The sequence below is a fragment of the Pimephales promelas genome, chromosome 24, assembly GCF_988280905.1.
Source record: "Pimephales promelas chromosome 24, fPimPro1.hap1.1, whole genome shotgun sequence".
NCBI classification, from domain to species: domain Eukaryota; kingdom Metazoa; phylum Chordata; class Actinopteri; order Cypriniformes; family Leuciscidae; genus Pimephales; species Pimephales promelas.
In genome coordinates, this window is record NC_142792.1 from 20,280,465 (window position 1) to 20,299,923 (window position 19,459).

The 19,459-nt window shown below is 38.3% G+C and overlaps 1 long non-coding RNA gene and 1 pseudogene across 2 annotated transcripts; both read right to left on the reverse strand.

The window, feature by feature from the left end:
* Positions 1–798: 798 nt before the first annotated feature.
* LOC120479246 (uncharacterized) lies at positions 799–14,405 on the reverse strand (annotated as a pseudogene). Its single transcript, XR_016150054.1, has 2 exons — positions 14,325–14,405; positions 799–3,455 (listed from the first exon to the last, which is right to left on the reverse strand). The product of XR_016150054.1 is annotated as an uncharacterized LOC120479246 (transcript).
* Positions 14,406–16,829: 2,424 nt separating this feature from the next.
* Positions 16,830–19,106, reverse strand: LOC120470653 (uncharacterized). The gene is made up of 3 exons (XR_005620574.2): positions 18,864–19,106; positions 17,694–17,806; positions 16,830–17,529 (listed from the first exon to the last, which is right to left on the reverse strand). It is a non-coding gene; the product is annotated as an uncharacterized LOC120470653 (long non-coding RNA).
* Positions 19,107–19,459: the final 353 nt, after the last annotated feature.

Sequence of the window (19,459 nt, forward strand, 5' to 3'; positions counted from 1 at the left end):
AATGTGACTGAACTTGGTCTAAGATAATAACATGCATGTTAACACAACTACTTGAAAATAAACCAATAATGTAATATCAAGGGTGTTAACAAAAACTGAGTGTTTGGACCACATTTATAAAGAAACTGAATTTGCATTGGTTGCAGAAGACTTGAAATAGAAAACATGACACAAGTTAATTATTTAATATGGTTTTATCATAAAATATTACTCCTCATACTACTTTAAATGTCAATACAAAATAGACCAACCCTAGTGAAAAAAAGTATACTTTATTGTATTTGAAATATATTCCCTTTTTTAACAGTACATTGCAAATATACTAAAAAAAATACTATCTTTAAATACATTAAAAGTATATTAGTATCATGCTTTTTACCTATTTTCACAATACAACTTTTAACACACTTAAAAATAATTGTACTTTAGAATATTTTCTAAAATTATATTGAAAATCAAGCATACTTTTAACATATTTCTAAAAAGTGCACTATAAGTACATTGGTTACAAATATATGCTTTGTTACACTTTTAAGAAATAAGCTCAACACAAGTATACTTTTAATATATTTCTAAAAAGTACACTAGAAATGCATTGGTTATAAATACATGCTTAATTATATTTTTAAGAAATATGGTAAACACAAGCATACTTTTAGTGAATTTTTAGTGCATTTAAAGAAAACATACTTATGTTGCTCTTACTTACAATACATTTCTGGAGTACTTTGTGTAAGAACATAGCAAAATTATTAAGCTTTACTTTGTTAAATTATTTCCTTTTTTAAGTGTATTTCTTCATGTTTGCAATTCACTTAGGCTACTTGCTACTTCAGAAAGTAATAAAACATATGATAAATGTGTTGAAAGGCTATTTAAAACATTTTTTAATAAAGTGTACATGCTCTGCACAAAAGGCTAATTGTGATTTAAGTATTTTTAATAAATGTATACAAAGTCACAGAGAGGTCCAACGTAAACATCAATCCAATTTTATACCAACATCACACCATATGAACACAAGAAAATTTGTTCTACTGGACAGGAAGTTCAGCTACTGGATTGTGATGTCACATGTACAGCCAAGTAAACACTGTCTATATTGCATCGCCAAAAAAATAATTTCACTGCTTTAATACATTATATCATAATCAGTGATCAAAAACTCTTAACATATCATTGTTAATTTTAGGCATAAATAAAGCTTAACAACAACAATTGGCATTGACATCAGTAAAGCTGCAGAAGTAGTTCCCCAGGAGTCAGTTTTAGTCTCTTTCCATATTGTTTGGAAGTGGAATGACATACAGTTTGTCCTTAGACCTAATCAGTACACATTTACGTTTGAGTGATTGCGGAGGGACAGCAAACACATTATTGGTGTGAGACACTTCATATATAAATGTTGAGGATATATTTAGCTGAGCATCTCTACACAACTTTCCTCCACTCTTGGCAAGCTCTTTAACTAAAACACAAAATCTGTTGTTGGTGGATGCAGTAGATGCCCTGTCCTCACACGTAAAATCCACCAGGGTCATAATTTCACAGAATGTTCCGTCACTTAACTGGACAACTGAATTGTTTCTCTTTTTAAGAGTTGTGCTCCTGCAGGAATGATAAAGAACTCCGCTACAAGTGAAACGGTCATAAAATAAACCCGAATTAACGGTGTCACCAGTAAAGTCTTCAATAGCCATCCTCTGCAGGACAGATGTGGTACTTTTCTTCGGGCAACCAAAACCTCTGATATTATCTTGAAACTTCTTTGACTTCTGTCTTAAGGCAGATCTCTTTTGGAGTTTGTCAAAAAATGTTCTTATGTTTTCATTAGCATTTGCCATTGTAGTCCCTGCTTTTGCTGAGAGTGCCCTCCACCTGAGGAATCTCTTAACTATTTGATCTAGCACATGCGTTGTTCCGTTGAAAAACTTCAGCAATGTTCCATTAAAAGATTCAAACGGAAATGTGGATGTTGCCCACAGCGGCCCCCAGTTTCGCACACTTGTTGCTAAGTGCATTAATAAATGCTCATTGAAAGAAACATTTTTTAGCACCATAAAGTTTCTCAAAGTTACGCACAAACTTTCGAAGAGCTCGTTCTGCCATATCCACATGGTTTGCTTTGATGGCATCATGAAGAAGAGTGTGCATTGAAAAAACTAATAAAAAAAGATGATTCCAGTATTTCTTTTTCAAAATACCACTCAAATCAGGCAAAGCATAAAACAACAAAAAAGACCTCCATTCAGATGCTTTCCAGAATTTTCGGTCTTTCAATGATCTTGGGGCCCTTGTGACTCCCAAAGGTGGGTTAATGGCCTTGAGCCCCTGGTCTATGTCATTGACCTTTGAGCCCAAATACCAATCTTCCTTATGGTGTTTACTGTCCAGCCACAGAGATGTTTAGTTACTCCAAGGCAGACACTGTGCTGGTACTCTGGAACGAAGCCTGTGATCATGTTAAAGCTTTCAAGTTCCATCAAAGGTGATGGTCCTTTTACACCCATTACTGGTTGAGCGGGTGTTGCCAGCATAGCATGCCGGAAATGATCTGTCTCTGTCCTTAAAGGTGGTTCAGGTGTTTCCCAAATATATGGGCCACCACCGTAGTGGAGGCAAAAGTCACACCCATATTTTCCATTGAACTGCTTTGTGTTTCTCAGAAGGGGCCGGGCAATTGAATCAGAAGAGCAGAGGAGTGAATGAACCTTGCTTGTATGCTCTATGTTTTCAGAGTCCCTCCATATGATTCCAATCTGTTGTAGTTCCTTGAGCTGTGACACAAAAGCAGTTAAAAATGTCATCATATTTGGCTTGCTGTTACCAACCCATAAGCATGGTACGCATATGTTTCGTTCACGATCACTTGGTGACAGCTCAATAATTTGACACTGTATTGGCCATATCTGTTCATTATTACTTTTAAAAACAGGAATTCCATCACAATTCCACAAGATTGATATGTCATCAGGCCCCATTTGTCCACTCTGCTTGATCTTTTGATATTCTTCCCCACACTGAATATCGGAAACAATGCCTGGAATTGATTCCGTTTTATTCAAACAAATCTCTGGTTTTTCCAAAATGTCTTTTATTTGGGCTGATAGACTAAGTACTAGAAAGTAAGATCCAGCCCTTAGGTTTTTCTCTGCATCAAATTTAGCTTCACAAGAAGAACAGTTTTGTGGTGCTGTCTCAGTAGCTCCCAAGTAGCTTTCACAGTTGATACAATAAAAATGTGGCACATACTGGCCAAATTGTCCATATGCTTTATGGAAAAGATATGAAGTTGCTGGCACCAAGCCAGGGAAATGTTCATTGAACATAGTAAGGAGATCCTGAAGAGCTACTTCTGTCAAATTGTGGCGCAGTACATACGACATGAGTAAGAGCAGACTCTGTCCCTTTGTGAGAGGAGCACCTGGGTATACAGGATCATCTTCATGTTGTTTCTGTGAAAAAAATCAAGTCTGATCAAATTAACTACAACAAGAAAATATAAAACACAAGCAGAAATATCACTAACAGTGTTGAACATTTAAGAGAGGTGGCTTACACAGTCACTTACACAGGGTGTTTATTTTGTCACTTTTAAGTTGTTGACATTTTCCGCAACTCCTTACCCACTTCTTGACATCACTCCACATCCTTGGCCAATAAACCACTTCTTGAACTCTTTTATATGTTTTATATATTCCTCCATGGCCACTCAAGGGGCTGGCATGATAATACTGAAGGATCTGTGGAATGAGGCTACTAGGGACACAAATCCGATAGTGTATCTGGTTATCAGCTAGATGAGCCTTGCGATAAAGCTTATCTTCCAGCACCTCATATTGTTCTTTCAGGTTAACATCACCCTCTGCCATGGTCTGCAATATTTTCACGATGACTGTGTCTTTATGTTGTTCTTCCCAGATCCTATCCTGAGAGATTGGAAGATCCTCAGGCTCCTTGTGGTTGGTGTACAAATTGCAACCTACACTGATGAGAATTCGAGAGAGAGCGTCAGGTGCTACATTTAGCTTTCCTTTTCGGTATTCGACAATGAAGTCAAATCTCTGCAGTCGCAGGGCCCATCTGATTAAACGACTTGAGGTCTTAGTGGATCCCATCACCCACTGCAGTGCTGAGTGGTCAGTAACAACAGTAAACAACTTGTGTTCCAGATAATGCTGCCACTTCTCATGAGCCCAAACTACTGCCAAGCATTCTTTTTCCGTGGCCGAGTAATTTACTTCAGCTTTGTTCAAAGCTCTGCTAGCATAAGCCATGACTTCCTCTTTCCCATGATGCCTCTGTGTCAACACAGCACCCAGACCAGTCTCACTAGCATCCGTATAGACCATGAAAGGATGTTGTAAATTTGGGTGTCCCAGAATGGGAGGGGTAATCAAGCTTATTTTGAGCTGCTCAAAAGCTTGCTGACATTGTGGTGTCCACTGAAACACTCTACCTTTCTTTTTCAGGGAATTAAGAGGTTCAGGTATCTGGGAAAAGTGTGGGACAAACCGGTGGTACCATCCGGCTAAACCAAGGAATCGCTGGACCTCTTTAAGATTTCTTGGGACTGGGTAAGAGCGAATGACCTCAACTTTACTGGGATCAGCAGAGATGCCTTGAATACTCACAACATGACCTAGGAATATTAATTCCTGCTGACAGAATTTGCTTTTCTTAAGGTTGATAGTTAGACCTGCCTTTTCCAGCTTGTGGAGAACACTTTGGAGGTCAAGGAAGTGTTGTTCAACAGTTGGAGAATAGATGATGATGTCATCTATATACACAAAGCAATGTTGTCCACGTAGTTCACCCAAAACCGTTTCCATTAATCTTTGGAAGGTAGCTGGGGCGTTTTTCAGTCCGAATGGCATAACATTAAACTGAAATAATCCCAACGGTGTAATAAATGCTGTTGCAGCTGTACTTCCAGGGTCCATGGTCACCTGCCAGTAACCGCTATTCAGGTCAATAGTGGAAAAAATAGCAGCTCCGGAGAGTGATTCCAAAATCTCTGCTATGTTTGGCAGTGGGTATGCATCACTTTCCGTAACAGCATTTACCTTACGGTAGTCGACACAAAACCGTAGACTCCCATCTCTTTTGGGGACAAGGACCACAGGTGAGGCCCAACCTGAATGGGAAGGTTTCACAAAACCTGCATTCAACATCTCATCCAGTTGTTTTTCCACAACAGCTTGTTTGGCAGGAGACATGCGATATGGTCGCTGTTTTATTGGAACTTTCTGGGTGAGGTAAATACAATGTTGGAGGACATCAGTGCGACCTGGTCTCAGTGTACACACCTGTGGATTTGCTTCCAAGATTTGACGTAGCTGGCACTTTCCATCAGCCGGAAAGTGGGATTCATTCACAGCACAGTCAATAAAATTCTGGATATCCATATCGTCTGTGCTGAATGTAAATTTGGGTTGAGGAGGAGGAATTGAACTTAAGAGAGAGACACTTTGGTTTGCATTCCCTTGATGCATACCTTTTCTGGATCTGGGTCTGTTCTCAGGTACACTTGCATGTCCTGGCTGGAATGGGTATTCCACATCAGGGGTAGATTTGAAGGTATACTTTTTGTCGATTACATTTAATTGTAAACCACTAAAGAAGATAAAATCCAGCCCCAAGACCATTGCATATGACAGAGCTTTTGGTGGTAGAACTGCAGCTGGTATGGTAAACACATTGTCATGGAGGTTAATTGAAATATTCAGCCATCCAAGATGAACCTCTGCCTCACCATTAGCTAGATACAATGGTCCAAGTGTCCAGGGTTGAAGAGCATGAGGTGCTTGAACAATGTTCTTCCAGAGAGTTTCATGGATGAGGGTATAGCTTGCACCCGTGTCCACAATGGCTTTCCCCTTCCACGAACAAACACTAACAGGCACAATTAACTGGTACAATGACTGGATTTGTGGGAGTAGATGATATACTTCCAGGTGAAATTGTCAAATTGGGCTTATCTGGAGGTGGGAGAGAATTCTTTGCAATTGTAGACGACACTGAATTGTTTGAAGGTTGGCCAGACGGTTTGGGTGAGTGGAAATTTCTTTTATTACCATGGGACTGGTGACCTGAAGTCTGGGTTTGTTGGGCTGGAGGAGTGAAGTAAGGACAAATACCTGGTGCGTGGAGTCCTTGACATCGCCAGCATTGTACAGTAGGTTGGGTAAAATTAGCCCCTCTGGGTGGTACTATAACATTTTTTGAACCAGCTTTTCCATCACATTGCTTCTGTTGTTCATGATCCTTCTCCAGCTGGTGCCCAAGACAAACCAACTCTTCCACGGTGGTTACATGGCTACGAAGGTGACTGGCAAGGTAAGGTTTGATGTTTTTAAGAATCATCTTGACAATGTCTGCTTCAGTTAATCTTGGTTTTCACCTTTTACAGAGAGCTCTGTAGGAAAATGCAAAATCCCGAATGGATTCCTTTTCTTTTTGAATTCGATGGCGGACCCGTTCAGCCAACTCATCTTCATAGTCCTCAGCCAGAAAAGCAGCAAGAAAAGCAGACTGAAATTCGTTCCATGTTGTAACAGATGATCTTGCTACTTCCCACCAATCACGGGCAGTGCCGTATAAAACTGTACGGAAGGTAGCCAAAATATCAGTATCCGTTAGAGGATGAACAGCGAGGAAGTCTTGACAACGCGTCATGTATAACAAAGGATCTTGGTCATCATTTGGCCTTCCAAACGTGGGAAATGTTAACTTGAGGTGGTCACTTTTAACAACAGAAGTAGCAGAAGTCAAGTCAAGTCACATTTATTTATATAGCGCTTTTCACAATACAGATTGTATCAAAGCAGCTTCACACTGATAACATGAAAGTAGCACAACACAGATCAACAACATTGCTAAACACTAAATAACCCCAACTGAGCAAGCTCAAAGCAAGCCAAAAGCAAGGCGACAGTGGCAAGGAACCAAACTCCATCAGATTGGATGGAGAAAAAACCTTGGGAGAACCCAGGCTCAGTTGGGGGCCAGTTCTCCTCTGGCTTACATTTATATTGTTTAAATATAAATATTAAATATAAATATTGTTTATGAATCAAACGGCGCCATAACATATCGCAGGCGTTGAGTCGTCTGTTCACAGGCGTTGAGTCGTCTCATCACAGGCGTTGGGGCATCCGAAATCCCCGTGAGAGGCTGGACACAAAACTGGACCTGACGAACGCCATTTTTCTCGGGACAAGCGTCCCGAGATAACAGCAGAAAGGCAGATGGGAAATAATTAGCATAGCTGATGTTCATAATGATTTCCGTTATAACTCACAAACTCTCCGTAACCTGAACTCTCCGCAACCCAACCATACGCGCCGACCCGTTTGTCTAAAAGGCTGTCGAGCCCCACTGGTGCGTTAAGCAGTTTCAGTGGCAAACGGTTCCGTATGGCATAACAGAGGACTAGAAGGTAAGCATTATGTGAATGCTTGACTAAAGAGAAGCGTCTTTAATCTAGTTTTAAACTGTGTCAGCGAGTCAGAGGCTCGGACCGTATCGGGAAGGCCATTCCAGAGTTTTGGAGCTAAATGCGAGAACGCACTCCCTCCTTTACTGGACTTCGATATCCTAGGAATGACCAGAAGCCTTGAATTTAGTGATCTTAAGGAACGCGGTGGATTCTAGGGCGAAAGAAGGTCCGTTAAGTACATAGGTGCTAAACCATATAGGTCAGTAGTAGTATTTTGTAGTTGATGCGGAACTTAATAGGTAACCAGTGTAGAGATGATAAAATCGGTGTTATATGATCATATTTTCTTGACCTAGTAAGAACTCTAGCAGCTGCATTTTGTACTAACTGTAGCTTGTTTATTGAGGATGCAGGACAACCAGCTAATAAAGCATTACAGTAATCTAGTCTCGAGGTCATGAATGCATGAACTAATTTTTCAGCATCAGAAACAGATAGCATGTTACGTAGCTTAGCAATGTTTCTAAGGTGGAAAAAGGCTGTTCTTGTAACATATGAAATATGATCTTCGAAAGACAAGTTGCGGTCTAGTATAACACCCAGGTCTTTTACTGTAGTGGATAAAGTAACAGGACATCCGTCTATATTAAAGTTGTATTGTGAGAGGTTTTGTGAGTAGTTTTTTGGACCAATAAGTAATACCTCCGTTTTATCTGAATTTAATAGCAGGAAATTACGCGTCATCCAGCATTTTATATCTTTAAGACACTCTGTCATTTTAGATGAGTTAGTGTTTTCATCTGGTCGTGATGAAATATATAATTGAGTGTCGTCAGCGTAACAGTGGAAATTAATTCCATGTTTTCTTATAATATTACCAAGTGGCAGCATATATATTGAGAATAGCAGAGGGCCTAAAACCGATCCTTGCGGTACTCCATAGTCTACTGACGTTATCTTTGATTTTTTCCCATTTAAACAGACAAAATGAGAACGGTCCGATAAGTACGATCTAAACCAGCTTAATGCCTGTCCCTGGACACCGGTGAAGTTTTGTAGTCGATCCAAGAGTATTATATGATCTATAGTGTCGAACGCAGCGCTAAGATCAAGTAGGACTAGTATTGAGATACAGCCTTGGTCAGAAGCTAAAAGTAAATCATTTGTAATTTTAACTAGCGCAGTTTCTGTACTATGATGCGGTCTGAATCCTGACTGGAATTTTTCATAGATATTATTTTCTTGCAAAAAAGAGCACAATTGAGCGGACACTACTTTTTCAAGTATTTTGGACATAAATGGAAGATTTGAAATGGGTCTGTAATTTGCCAAGTTATTTGGATCTAATTGCGGTTTCTTAATGAGCGGTTTTATTACAGCCAGCTTGTATATTTTTGGGACATGACCTAAAGATAAAGACGAGTTAATAATATTGAGGAGAGGCTCTTCCACTACAGGTAATAGTTCTTTCAGTAGTTTAGTGGGTATTGGATCTAATAAACATGTTGTTGGTTTAGATGCAATGATAAGTTTATTTAGCTCCTCCTGTCCTATCGTTGTAAAGCGGTGTAGTTGTTCTAGAGGGGCCATAATTGAAGCTGAATCATAAGACACCATAGCGGATTGTACATTTATAATTTTGTTTCGGATGCTTTCTATTTTCGCATTGAAGTAATTCATAAAATCATTACTACTAAACTGTAACGGTATATTTTGCTCTGGTGATGTCTGTTTATTTGTTAGTCTAGCCACGGTGTTAAATAAAAACCTTGGATTATTTTGGTTATTTTCGATTCGTTTGCGGAGATGCTCAGCCCTGGCTGTTTTTAGTGTCTTTTTATAACGTGACATACTGTCTTTCTACGCGATTCTAAAGACCTCTAAATTAGTTTGTTTCCATTTACGCTCTAAGTTGTGAGTTTCTCTCTTGATAGCATGCGTAGCACTGTTGTACCATGGTGCTTTAATTTTCTCTCGAACCTTTTTTAATTTAATTGGCGCAACAATATCTAATGTACTAGTAAGAATGGTGCTTAAACTGCTAGTCATTTCCTCTAATTCATCTGTTTGTTTGGGTTCACTTAGCAGCTTAGATAGATCAGGTAAGCTATTTGAAAATCCATCTATAGTGGTTGGAAGGATTGTTCTGCCTGGTCTATAACGTGGTGCAACACGACATATTTCATCAGTACGTATTATGCAAGTCACCATGTAATGATCAGTGACATCATCGCTTTGCGGTATAATATCTATATCAGTTGGATCGGTTCCATATGATATAATTAAATCTAGTGTATGATTTAGACGATGAGTGGGACCACTGACGTTTTGTTTGACCCCAAAGGAGTTTAATAAGTCTGTAAACGCAGCCCCTAAAGCATCATTTGTATTATCTACGTGTATGTTAAAATCTCCAGCAATTATTGCTTTATCGACATTTACCAATAGATCCGAGAGAAAGTCTGCAAACTCTTTTAGGAATTCAGCATATGGCCCTGGAGGTCTATATACAGTAGCCAGGGCTAGAGATAATATGGATTTCCTTCTTACATCTAAGAGCGTAACATTTAGCACAAGTACTTCAAATGAATTAAACCTGTGACCTGTTTTCTGAGTAATATTAAAAATATCTTTATAGATTGTTGCAACACCGCCGCCACGACCGATCAGACGAGGCTCATGTTTATAACAGTATCCTGGCGGAGTAGATTCGTTTAGACCGAAATACTCATTTGGTTTAAGCCAGGTTTCAGTAAGGCACAGAACATCGAAGTTATTATCTGTGACCATTTCATTTACAATAACCGCCTTAGGTGTGAGCGATCTAATGTTTAGGAGGCCTAGCTTTAGAAATTGTTTTTGTTCACTGATATTTAGATATTCTGGTTTAATTGCAATAAGATTTTTGCTAGATCCTACACTAGATTTATTGTTTGGCTTCACTAAACGAGGAATAGACACAGTTTCTATATAATGTTCCACACTATGCATATTAGTTAAGTTTGGACCGCAAAGGCTGTAATTTGGACTTTGACTCATTAGTCATTTGGTGCGTAGTGTCTTGGAAATGTTGTCCGACAGCACAGCCACTCCGATTCGGCTGAGTCCATCTGTGCTGTACAGCCTCGGTCTTTCCCAAAACAGATGCCAGTTATTTACAAAGTGCAGCCTCTGTTCATTACACAATGACATTAACCATTCATTTAATGCAAAAAGTCTACTGAACCTTTCTGTACGTGGGAAGCGGTCCAGACACGATGATCGCTGCTTTAGGTGCTGTGCTGCGTACCGTCTCGATCAGGCTCCTGTAGTCCTTCTTCAGAACCTCCGTCTGCCGCAGCCTAATGTCGTTCGCTCCCGCGTGCAGCACAACAGCTCCGACGCGCTCGTCCCCGTTCAGGATCTCGGGAACCTGTGCAGCGACATCAAGAACACGAGCACCAGGAAAGCAGTGAGTGCGCACCTTACCTTTATCCGAATTAGCGCGGACATGGTGGACCATGGATGTGCCGATGATCACGGCGTCATCGCGTTCCGGCTCGCGAAGAGGGGAGAAGCGGTTCCGGGTGGAGATCTCGAAGACCGGGAGGGGCGGAGAGGCAGCTCTGGTCCTGGCTCGTGTCTTCCGCTGTGTGATCCATGGTCCATGTTGTTTCGGTGCCGGAGTGAATGAAGCCTGAGATGATCGCATCTTCCTCGGCAGAGTAACATACGGAGTAGACGAACTCGGAGTCAAAGAGTTAACGTCACCAACCACTGATTTGTTAGCGTCGGCGCGTGATGCTTCAAGCGTTGAGCGCCGATCCAACAGCTCGGCTTGCTTCACCAGCAGACCGCGGATCTGTTTCTTGACGTATTCCAGCTCCTGCTTCACCGTGAAGAGCTCGAATGTGTCTTCACCTGCACTCAAAGGTAATGTTAGACACGCATCTGATATGTTCACCATTATAACGGATGACCAGTAAATTAGTAGTGATACTACAACTATCACTACTAATTTAGGATTGAAATGTCGGAAATAACCAGGATTCAGTGAAACGGGTGTAAAATGAGACGATCAATAGGCGAGAGGGCACACGTGGAATGCTAGCGAGCTAAAGGCTAGTAGCCAGGATTAGGAAGGTTGGATATAAGTAGCGATATCAAAGCAATCCAATTGTTTTTTATAAGGAATACTATCGCGGATAAGTTCACATAATATAAATATATAGAAAGTGCTTGTTTATAAATAAGTGGTAAAGAAGAAAATCAAGGATTAGTGAAGAAATTCTCCGGAGCTACAAACACAAACAACCGATCGCCAAGTAGTGGCTACTGAAGGAGTCACTGGTGCTGGAGGTGAGGAATCATGAAAAGTAATACTTTTATTACTCAGATCAGTCAGCATTTTTTCCTGAATCTCAAACTTTGCTTCCATTTTGGTTTGCAATTCTTGCATGTTTGTGGACAATTTGTCAATGAGTGAAGTCAATGAACTACTTTTTTTCAACAGTTGATCATAATCTTTTTGAAGGTGCTGTTGAACTGCTTGAATGTCCTGCTGAATCTCAGAGTGAACCTGCTGCACCACATAGCGTACTTCTGACACTATTGTAGTCTCTGCTTTTTGGAATTCTGTAGTTACCATCATTTTCACTGCTTTAATTGTCTGATCTGACTCAGTTTCAACTTGTTGCTTGGTTATAGATAAGACAGTGGAGACTTGCTTGATTTCCTCCGTCTTCCTGGCAAGTGTCGTGATCTGACTCTCAAAGCTGGATAAATTGGATTTTAGTTCCTTGGTAAGTTCAGTTACAGCTCTCTCTTGTGCAGTCATGGAATTATGCAACTGGTCCCAGTTACCTTGAGCTTGCGCGGTGAGTAGACCAATCCCTTTTCCAGGTGTTGGAAGAGTTTTAGGCAGATCATACTGTACCCCTGAAGATGAAGAAGGTGGTAGTGCAGCAGCAGCTGGGGATAATATTGGAGATGATGGTGTGCATAATTGCATGTGGTCTGAAGTTTTCTGTTCCCAAGGAAAAGATTGAGCTGGAGTGCTGCCACCTAATGGTGGAGATGCAAACTGCACATGGGCTCCTGTCTGAGCAATGCGGTTGAACTGAGTGGGTGTATGGCAGAAAGTAGGAACATAGGATTCCTGAGGAGCCTGATGGCGCACAGGTGCCCACATAGGAGTGGCCACATCCAGAGCCTCCATTTCAACAAAAGTTGAGGAAGGTGAAGGGTGCTCCGCCATGATTATAAAGGAAATGTCATCAATAAATGTTTGGGGGGTGTCATCAATAAATGTTGTCAGTGTTGTGTCAATGAATTTACATTGCCCTTTCAATAGCACCTTTTAAATTCACATTTCACACAGTTCAAGAAATTAAAGCAGTTGACCCACAAATCAATCGAAAGACAGAAATGCGATCACATACATTTTAGGGTAATTAGTACAAGATCACCAATTTCATCAATCAACATTAATGATCAGTTTCAGTCCAACTTTGCAACTCATTGAAAGTCCATACAGAATGTAAAAAGGATCGTTACTCACAGATTTGGCAACTTAGCAGGATTTACCCACTTCAAAAATCAAAAAATGCAAAAATTTCCCAATTCCTTAATTTACAAAAAAAAAAAAAAAAATTTGTGAACAATCACAGTCAGAATTATTCACTCAATTATTTCAAGTCCCTGTTCGGGCGCCACTTATGTAATGGTGGCAACCTACTTTATTGGAAATAAATTCCTTAAATTACTCTTAAAGAAATTCGGGCGCCAGGCAGAATTAAATCCACCAAAATCGTTTAATGTAGGCTAATAAATTAACCCAAATCTAACCACCAATTACACAACAATGAAATTTGTTCACAAAAAAAAAAACTACACGCAATAGCTTCAATGACAAATTGTAATATGTAATTGTCACAACAGGAAAAAAAAAGGAAAAAAAAAAAATTTCCACAGAGAATAAATGCAAATACACAACTCAAACACACAAATCAAAAAAAAAGTTTCATGAGGTGCGTTGTAAGAGATTATTAAAAAAAATACTTAGGCTAGAAATTACTCACACACAAAAAAAAAAAAAAAATCAATGAGCAAAAAAAAAAAAAAATAAGGCACACTTTTGCAGGGAGTATACGGGAATAGCTATTTTTTGCTTCTTCGTTAGATGTGTAAGTGTGTGGCGCAAATGGCTCTGCATAGATAAGTTTGAGTTTATAGTCAGTGTAGTGTTTGTCTTGAAGAGTACCTGAGTTATCAGTCTAGGAAGCACGCAGATGAAGCAAGGAGATCCGAAGACGAACAATGCTCCACTGAATCCGAACATGCATGCACACAGGTGGCTCTTTCAATACACCACTGGCAGCTTCGGCACGCAGAAACGGATGCTCAGTCAGTAGGCTACACGTCTCAGATGGGAACCGACACTTTTCAGCGTTCACGCCAGACAACGATCCCGCACACTTTACAGGCAGCTTCGGCACGCAGGAACGATCACGCTCCGTCAGTAGTCTCAGTCAGAAGGGAACTGACACTTTCAGCGTTCGCGCCAGACCACGCTCCATAGGCTACTCAGCAGTAAGCAAAACAAGTGCTCTGCAGTCTCTGCAATAAAGTTCCAAAGGCATATCCAGTGGCAGGTAATCCTGGTTGATTCACTCCGCCGGCGACTAGACTCGATCTGCATGCAGCTTCCTAATTTTTCCCACACTCACTGCACCTCAACACATCATTAACCAACTTCCCTCTACCTTTCACTTCCACTTCCACTTTTATTTGTCCATTTCCGTCGAAAAGATACTCCACCCCTTCCTTCCGATTGACTCCTGCATTTTTATTTATATAATTAATTTGTGCGGTTCAACCCGAATCCGTCACAATAGCAACGCACCTTCCTATGGTTTGAATGATCATTTCCTTGGCTCCTCTCTTTTCCTGATCTCTGTGCTTGTCTACTTCCATCCTTTTCCTCTGTCTCCTCTTGTTCACTTCCATCTTCTTCACTTTCACCATCCTTTTTCTCATTTCCCTCTTCTTCCTCATTTCCACTTCCATCATCTTTCTCTCTGTCCTCTTGTCCATCTCCATCATCTTCCTCTCTGTCCTCTTGTCCATCTCCATCATCTTCCTCTCTGTCCTCTTGTCCATCTCCATTATCTTCCACTCGATCCTCTTGTCCATTTTCATCATCTTCCTCTCCTTCCTCAATCGTATTTACATAATCTATCTGTTTCTCCTCTTGTTCTCTTTCTTTTGTGCTTTCAATTTCGTTCTTATCTTTAGCAGTATTTGAGAGAGGATTCTGAAACAAATGAACACAAAAGGTAAATGCAACTTCACAAAACAAATGCAAAACAAAACAGCAGTATTTCAATACAGTCTGTATTGAAATACTGCTGTTTTGTTTTGTATTTAATTACATTCAGTATGTAATTAAATCAAAATATCAATAAATAAACAGCCCACTGACAGTCTGGGGCACTGAAGTTCTGTGAGGCCCATCCAAACATAAACGTCTGGTTGAACATTTTTTTTATCGCAATTTTTTTTACGTTATACATAACATTGTTTTTCACAATTACGTACCTTTTTGTAAACTTTTCTTCTGTAATTAGTTGTTTGTGAATTTGGAGATGTATGAAGAATACGGTAGGTGGCGGTAATACTCCTAAGCGGAGCAGCCGGTAACAAAAAGTAGTCGAAGGAGAAGAACGTCCTCGTCTCAGTTCTCGCGCATGCGCCCATAAGGAGGTAATAGAATAGTCGAATAAAGCCGTTATTTATGTTTTTTTCGCACAAAAAGTAGTCTCGTCGCTTGATAAACTTAAAATTGAGCCGCTGTAGGCACATGGAATATTTAAACATTTTCTTTAATGACTTTATGGGCCGTCAAGAGCCAGTCCCTTAGGCAGTCTATGTAGGACTGATCTAGCTCTCAGATTCAATCAAAAATATCTTTATTTGTGTTCTGAAGATGAACGAAGGTCTTACGGGGTTGGTACAGCATGGGGGTGAGTAATTAATGACTTAATTTTCATTTTTGGGTGAACTAACCCTTTAAGGATTACTGTATATACCCTGAATGTACTTTTATTAAGTATTTTGGGTGTAATACATTATGTTTACTGTCTGATGTAGTGGAAAGTAAAAGTTGTATGAACATGCCCTCTGACCTTCCCTATTTTACTTTGTTAACAGACACTGTTCTTCTGGAGTTTCCGAACACAACTCCATCTGAAGTGCGAGCGACCATAAGGCGCAAGTGCAACAATGAGCAATTTAGCAAGAAAAATTGAAGTTTGCTTGCTGTTCCACAATGTTGAATTTTTTATTATTTTTTTCTGCTTTCTTTTTTTTAACATGGTGCATTTTGTTCTGTTTTTCAATGCTAACCATGTGAGGCTTTAATAAACACAGTTTGAGTTCATTATGTGTATCTGTGTGGTATTGTTATTTATTGTAATGACCCTGACAAGTGCATTCAGCTTTGGGGAAGAAAGTATATTTTTAGTCAAAAACAATATATTTATGGTATATTTCTTGTTTGTTTGTAAGATACTCTAAATTAATTTGTAATGTACTTGTAATACAAAAAGTACTATAGCTTTGGGGAAGAAAGTATATTCCCAGGTGAAAAGGAAATATATTTAAATTGTACTTATTTTGATATACTTAATGTATTTTAAGTATACCGTATTAAATATGTATTAAATGTGCTAAATTGAAACAACTTCAAGTATATTAAGTGTACTTTAATATGTATTTAAGTTCAATTTTAAGGTAATAGTAATATATTTTATTATACTAAATTGTGCTAAAATGGAACCATTTTAAGTACATTTAATGTAATATAATAGCACTTATTTAAAGTGTATTTTAATACACTTTAAATAGACTTTAGAAATACAGTATTAGTATATTTTTAGCTTCACATTAATGCGTTCTAAGTATATTTTAAATATAATTTCAGCTTATTAATAATGTATTAGTAGAACACTATAGGACCCACTATTAACATATTAAAAATATATTTTTCCAAAAACCATTTAATATAAAAATAATATATTTTAATGTATTAAAAATACATTTAAACATTTGAATTCAACAAAACCCAGTAAAAAAATATTTCTACAAAACACACAAACACTCTTTGAAAGATAAACGTTAATGCACTACATCAGTAAAGCATTATGAAAACTAAACAAAATACATTAACATAAAATGCATTGATTTGCAGAGGTATTAAACAGAACAAAAATAAATAAATAAATAAACTAACTGAAAGGAGTAGTTCACTTTTGAAAAAACTTTTGCTGATAATTTACTCACCCCCATGTCTTCCAAGATGTCCATGTCTTTCTTTCTTCAGTCGAAAAGAAATTAAGGTTTTTGATGAAAACATTCCAGGATTTTCTCCATATAATGGACTTCACTGGGATTTTTGTTGATCAATTTGTTGTGAAAGCATGAGAATTGGCTCAATTGCGAGAGTCTTGTGCTGAATGCTTGAGAGTTGGCAGCCCTGACAAATCTTTTTTCGAGTCAATTCATTCATTTCGTTCATTGAATGAACCTAATGACTCGGAAAAAGATTTGTTAATTTTGATGAACGAGTTCAAATAGGAGAGTCATGAACATGCATAACAGAACAGAGCAAGGCGACCATTTGAGCTTATAAAACTTAAACTTTTTTTTTTTTTTAATGACCGATCGTTTCGCTTGATAAGACCCTTATTCATCGTCTGGAATCGTTTAAAGCCCTTTGAACAGTTTGCATAGAAACTGTCTTTTGGACCTTGAACCGTTTGGTCCCCAATGAAGTCCATTATATGGAGAAAATCCTGGAATGTTTTCATCAAAAACCTTAATTTCTTTTCAACTGAAGAAAGAATGACATGGATATCTTGGCATGGGGGCGAGTAAGCTATCAGCAAAAGGTTTTGTTTTTTTTTAAAGTGAACTAATCCTTTAAGTCAAACAAAGTGAAATACAATAGCAAAAAGTAAAGTGGCCAAATCTTGAGTAAAAAGAGAAGTTCGTGACTTTTTCAGTCTGCCATAGACTCTTTTGGGGACATCAGAACCACCGAGGGAAATCTGGAAAGAATAAAAAAAACAAGCATTAGTATAAACTTGTTCATTTATAATTCTAATAAAAAGCTGTCACTTTGTTACTTAATTCAGAACACTTAATGCACAAAAAGTCAGATATAATTATTATAACAAATAGGATTTTTCTTTATCATAAAGAATTTTCTAACCATTTCTGAGGTTTCAGGAAGACACAGCTCAGATGATCTTGGGCTTGAGCTGAATGAACCTCGTTTCATGGACTCCAGGGCCTCTTTGAGAGATGATAATATCCCTGGAAGCTCTACAAGAAAAAATCAAGTTGCATGTTATACAAAGTTAGGGCAGAACAAACACTAGTTTGTGTTCTTCATATATAATTTGTCTTTTGTTTAAATGGTGAAACATATTTAATGAACCATTACTGTAACTTCCACGCTATTATTAATTATTCATTATTAATAAAGACAGAACATTCTATTGAAAGTTACAAGTTGGTGACAGCTGATAACGACTTGATTAAATGTAAAAAAGCTGAATACCACACATAAAATCATATAAATCAGTCCCTCGAGAAAAACACGATTATGTGATTGCATAATTCAATGCATAATCAGGCAAAATACATATTCATTTTTCAAATACGTGTTAATATATAATAGGTCACTTAGCTACTTAGCTGCTACATGACACACTATTGCCTTTTTTGTTGTTTTTCACCAACAAAAAGTTACAAATCAAGAGGATCAACTACTACTTACTCGACTTGACCTCATCTACTCACGGTTAGGTTTAATAAAAAAATGTCTTTGCAATGTGCAAATTCCTTGGCTAGGCTAAATATTAAATATAAAATCTCTCATTTCATTATTTAACATCATTTTAATTTCTCAGTGCAAGATATTTAATAATTGGTTTTGTGAAAGCTTATAGTTGGTGATTACAACTTAATTTATTTATCGAATTGACATGAAAACTGACAGCCTACTAATAATTAATTAGATTTTACTATGAATTAAATATCACAAATGTGTAAGTTTTATTAGAGTTTAAAATATATTATAATATTTAAAACACAAGAAGTTACTTAGGGACAATCAAGCCTGTTGTGTAATCACCATTAATAACCTTTTTTTTCTGCAAACACAGTGTGCAATGTTTTTATAGTTGTTTTCACTGTCTAGATCTATAACATTAAGTTGATAGACGTCAATGGATAAACGTTAACTCGCTTTAGTGTCAAATCAACAGAAACGCCAGTAATCCACAGAACATCGTCATCAACTTCTGAAAATATTTTAAACTAAACCCAAAGTGAGAATAAAGCCAATTATACTAATCACTTAAACTAATAAACTTACCACCAAGAAGTAAGATATTTTCTGGCAGTATCTTGCTCTGTCCATGTCGTGGCGGCGTACCTCTGCGTTGTCCTCTTCACTGCTAAATTGTTCGCGGGAGCTGACGACCTGGTAATCTGCTCGTGTGTTCTCTTAATATTAGATCGGTGCTATCCACATAGGTCAGAGTCAGTGAAATAACAAAGCAAAATTTGGAAAATACATGATTTCTGTTGAAATATCCGAAGCTATAATGGGATAACACAGACAGTCAGTATCCGCTGTCTGCGCCCCGCCCAACATGTAAGTTCAAATGGCAGTGTGTGATTGGACAATTGCCGGCAAGCTTGTTTTGAAAAGATTAGCTCTGATTGGTCCAAATGAATGCAACTGGAAATACTAACTAACTAACGGCCACAAAAAAAGAAACAACTCTGTTAATATAAACATAACATGCTTTATAAACAGGTTTTTTATTCATTTTGGCTAAACAAATGTAAGAGTAAAGCTTTAACAAATTTATTTCGTTTTTCTAGTATGTACCTGATCTTTTATGTTGATGTGTGCAAGTACTGGTATTCACTTGTTTTGTGGAAAAGACTATTTGATTAATTAAT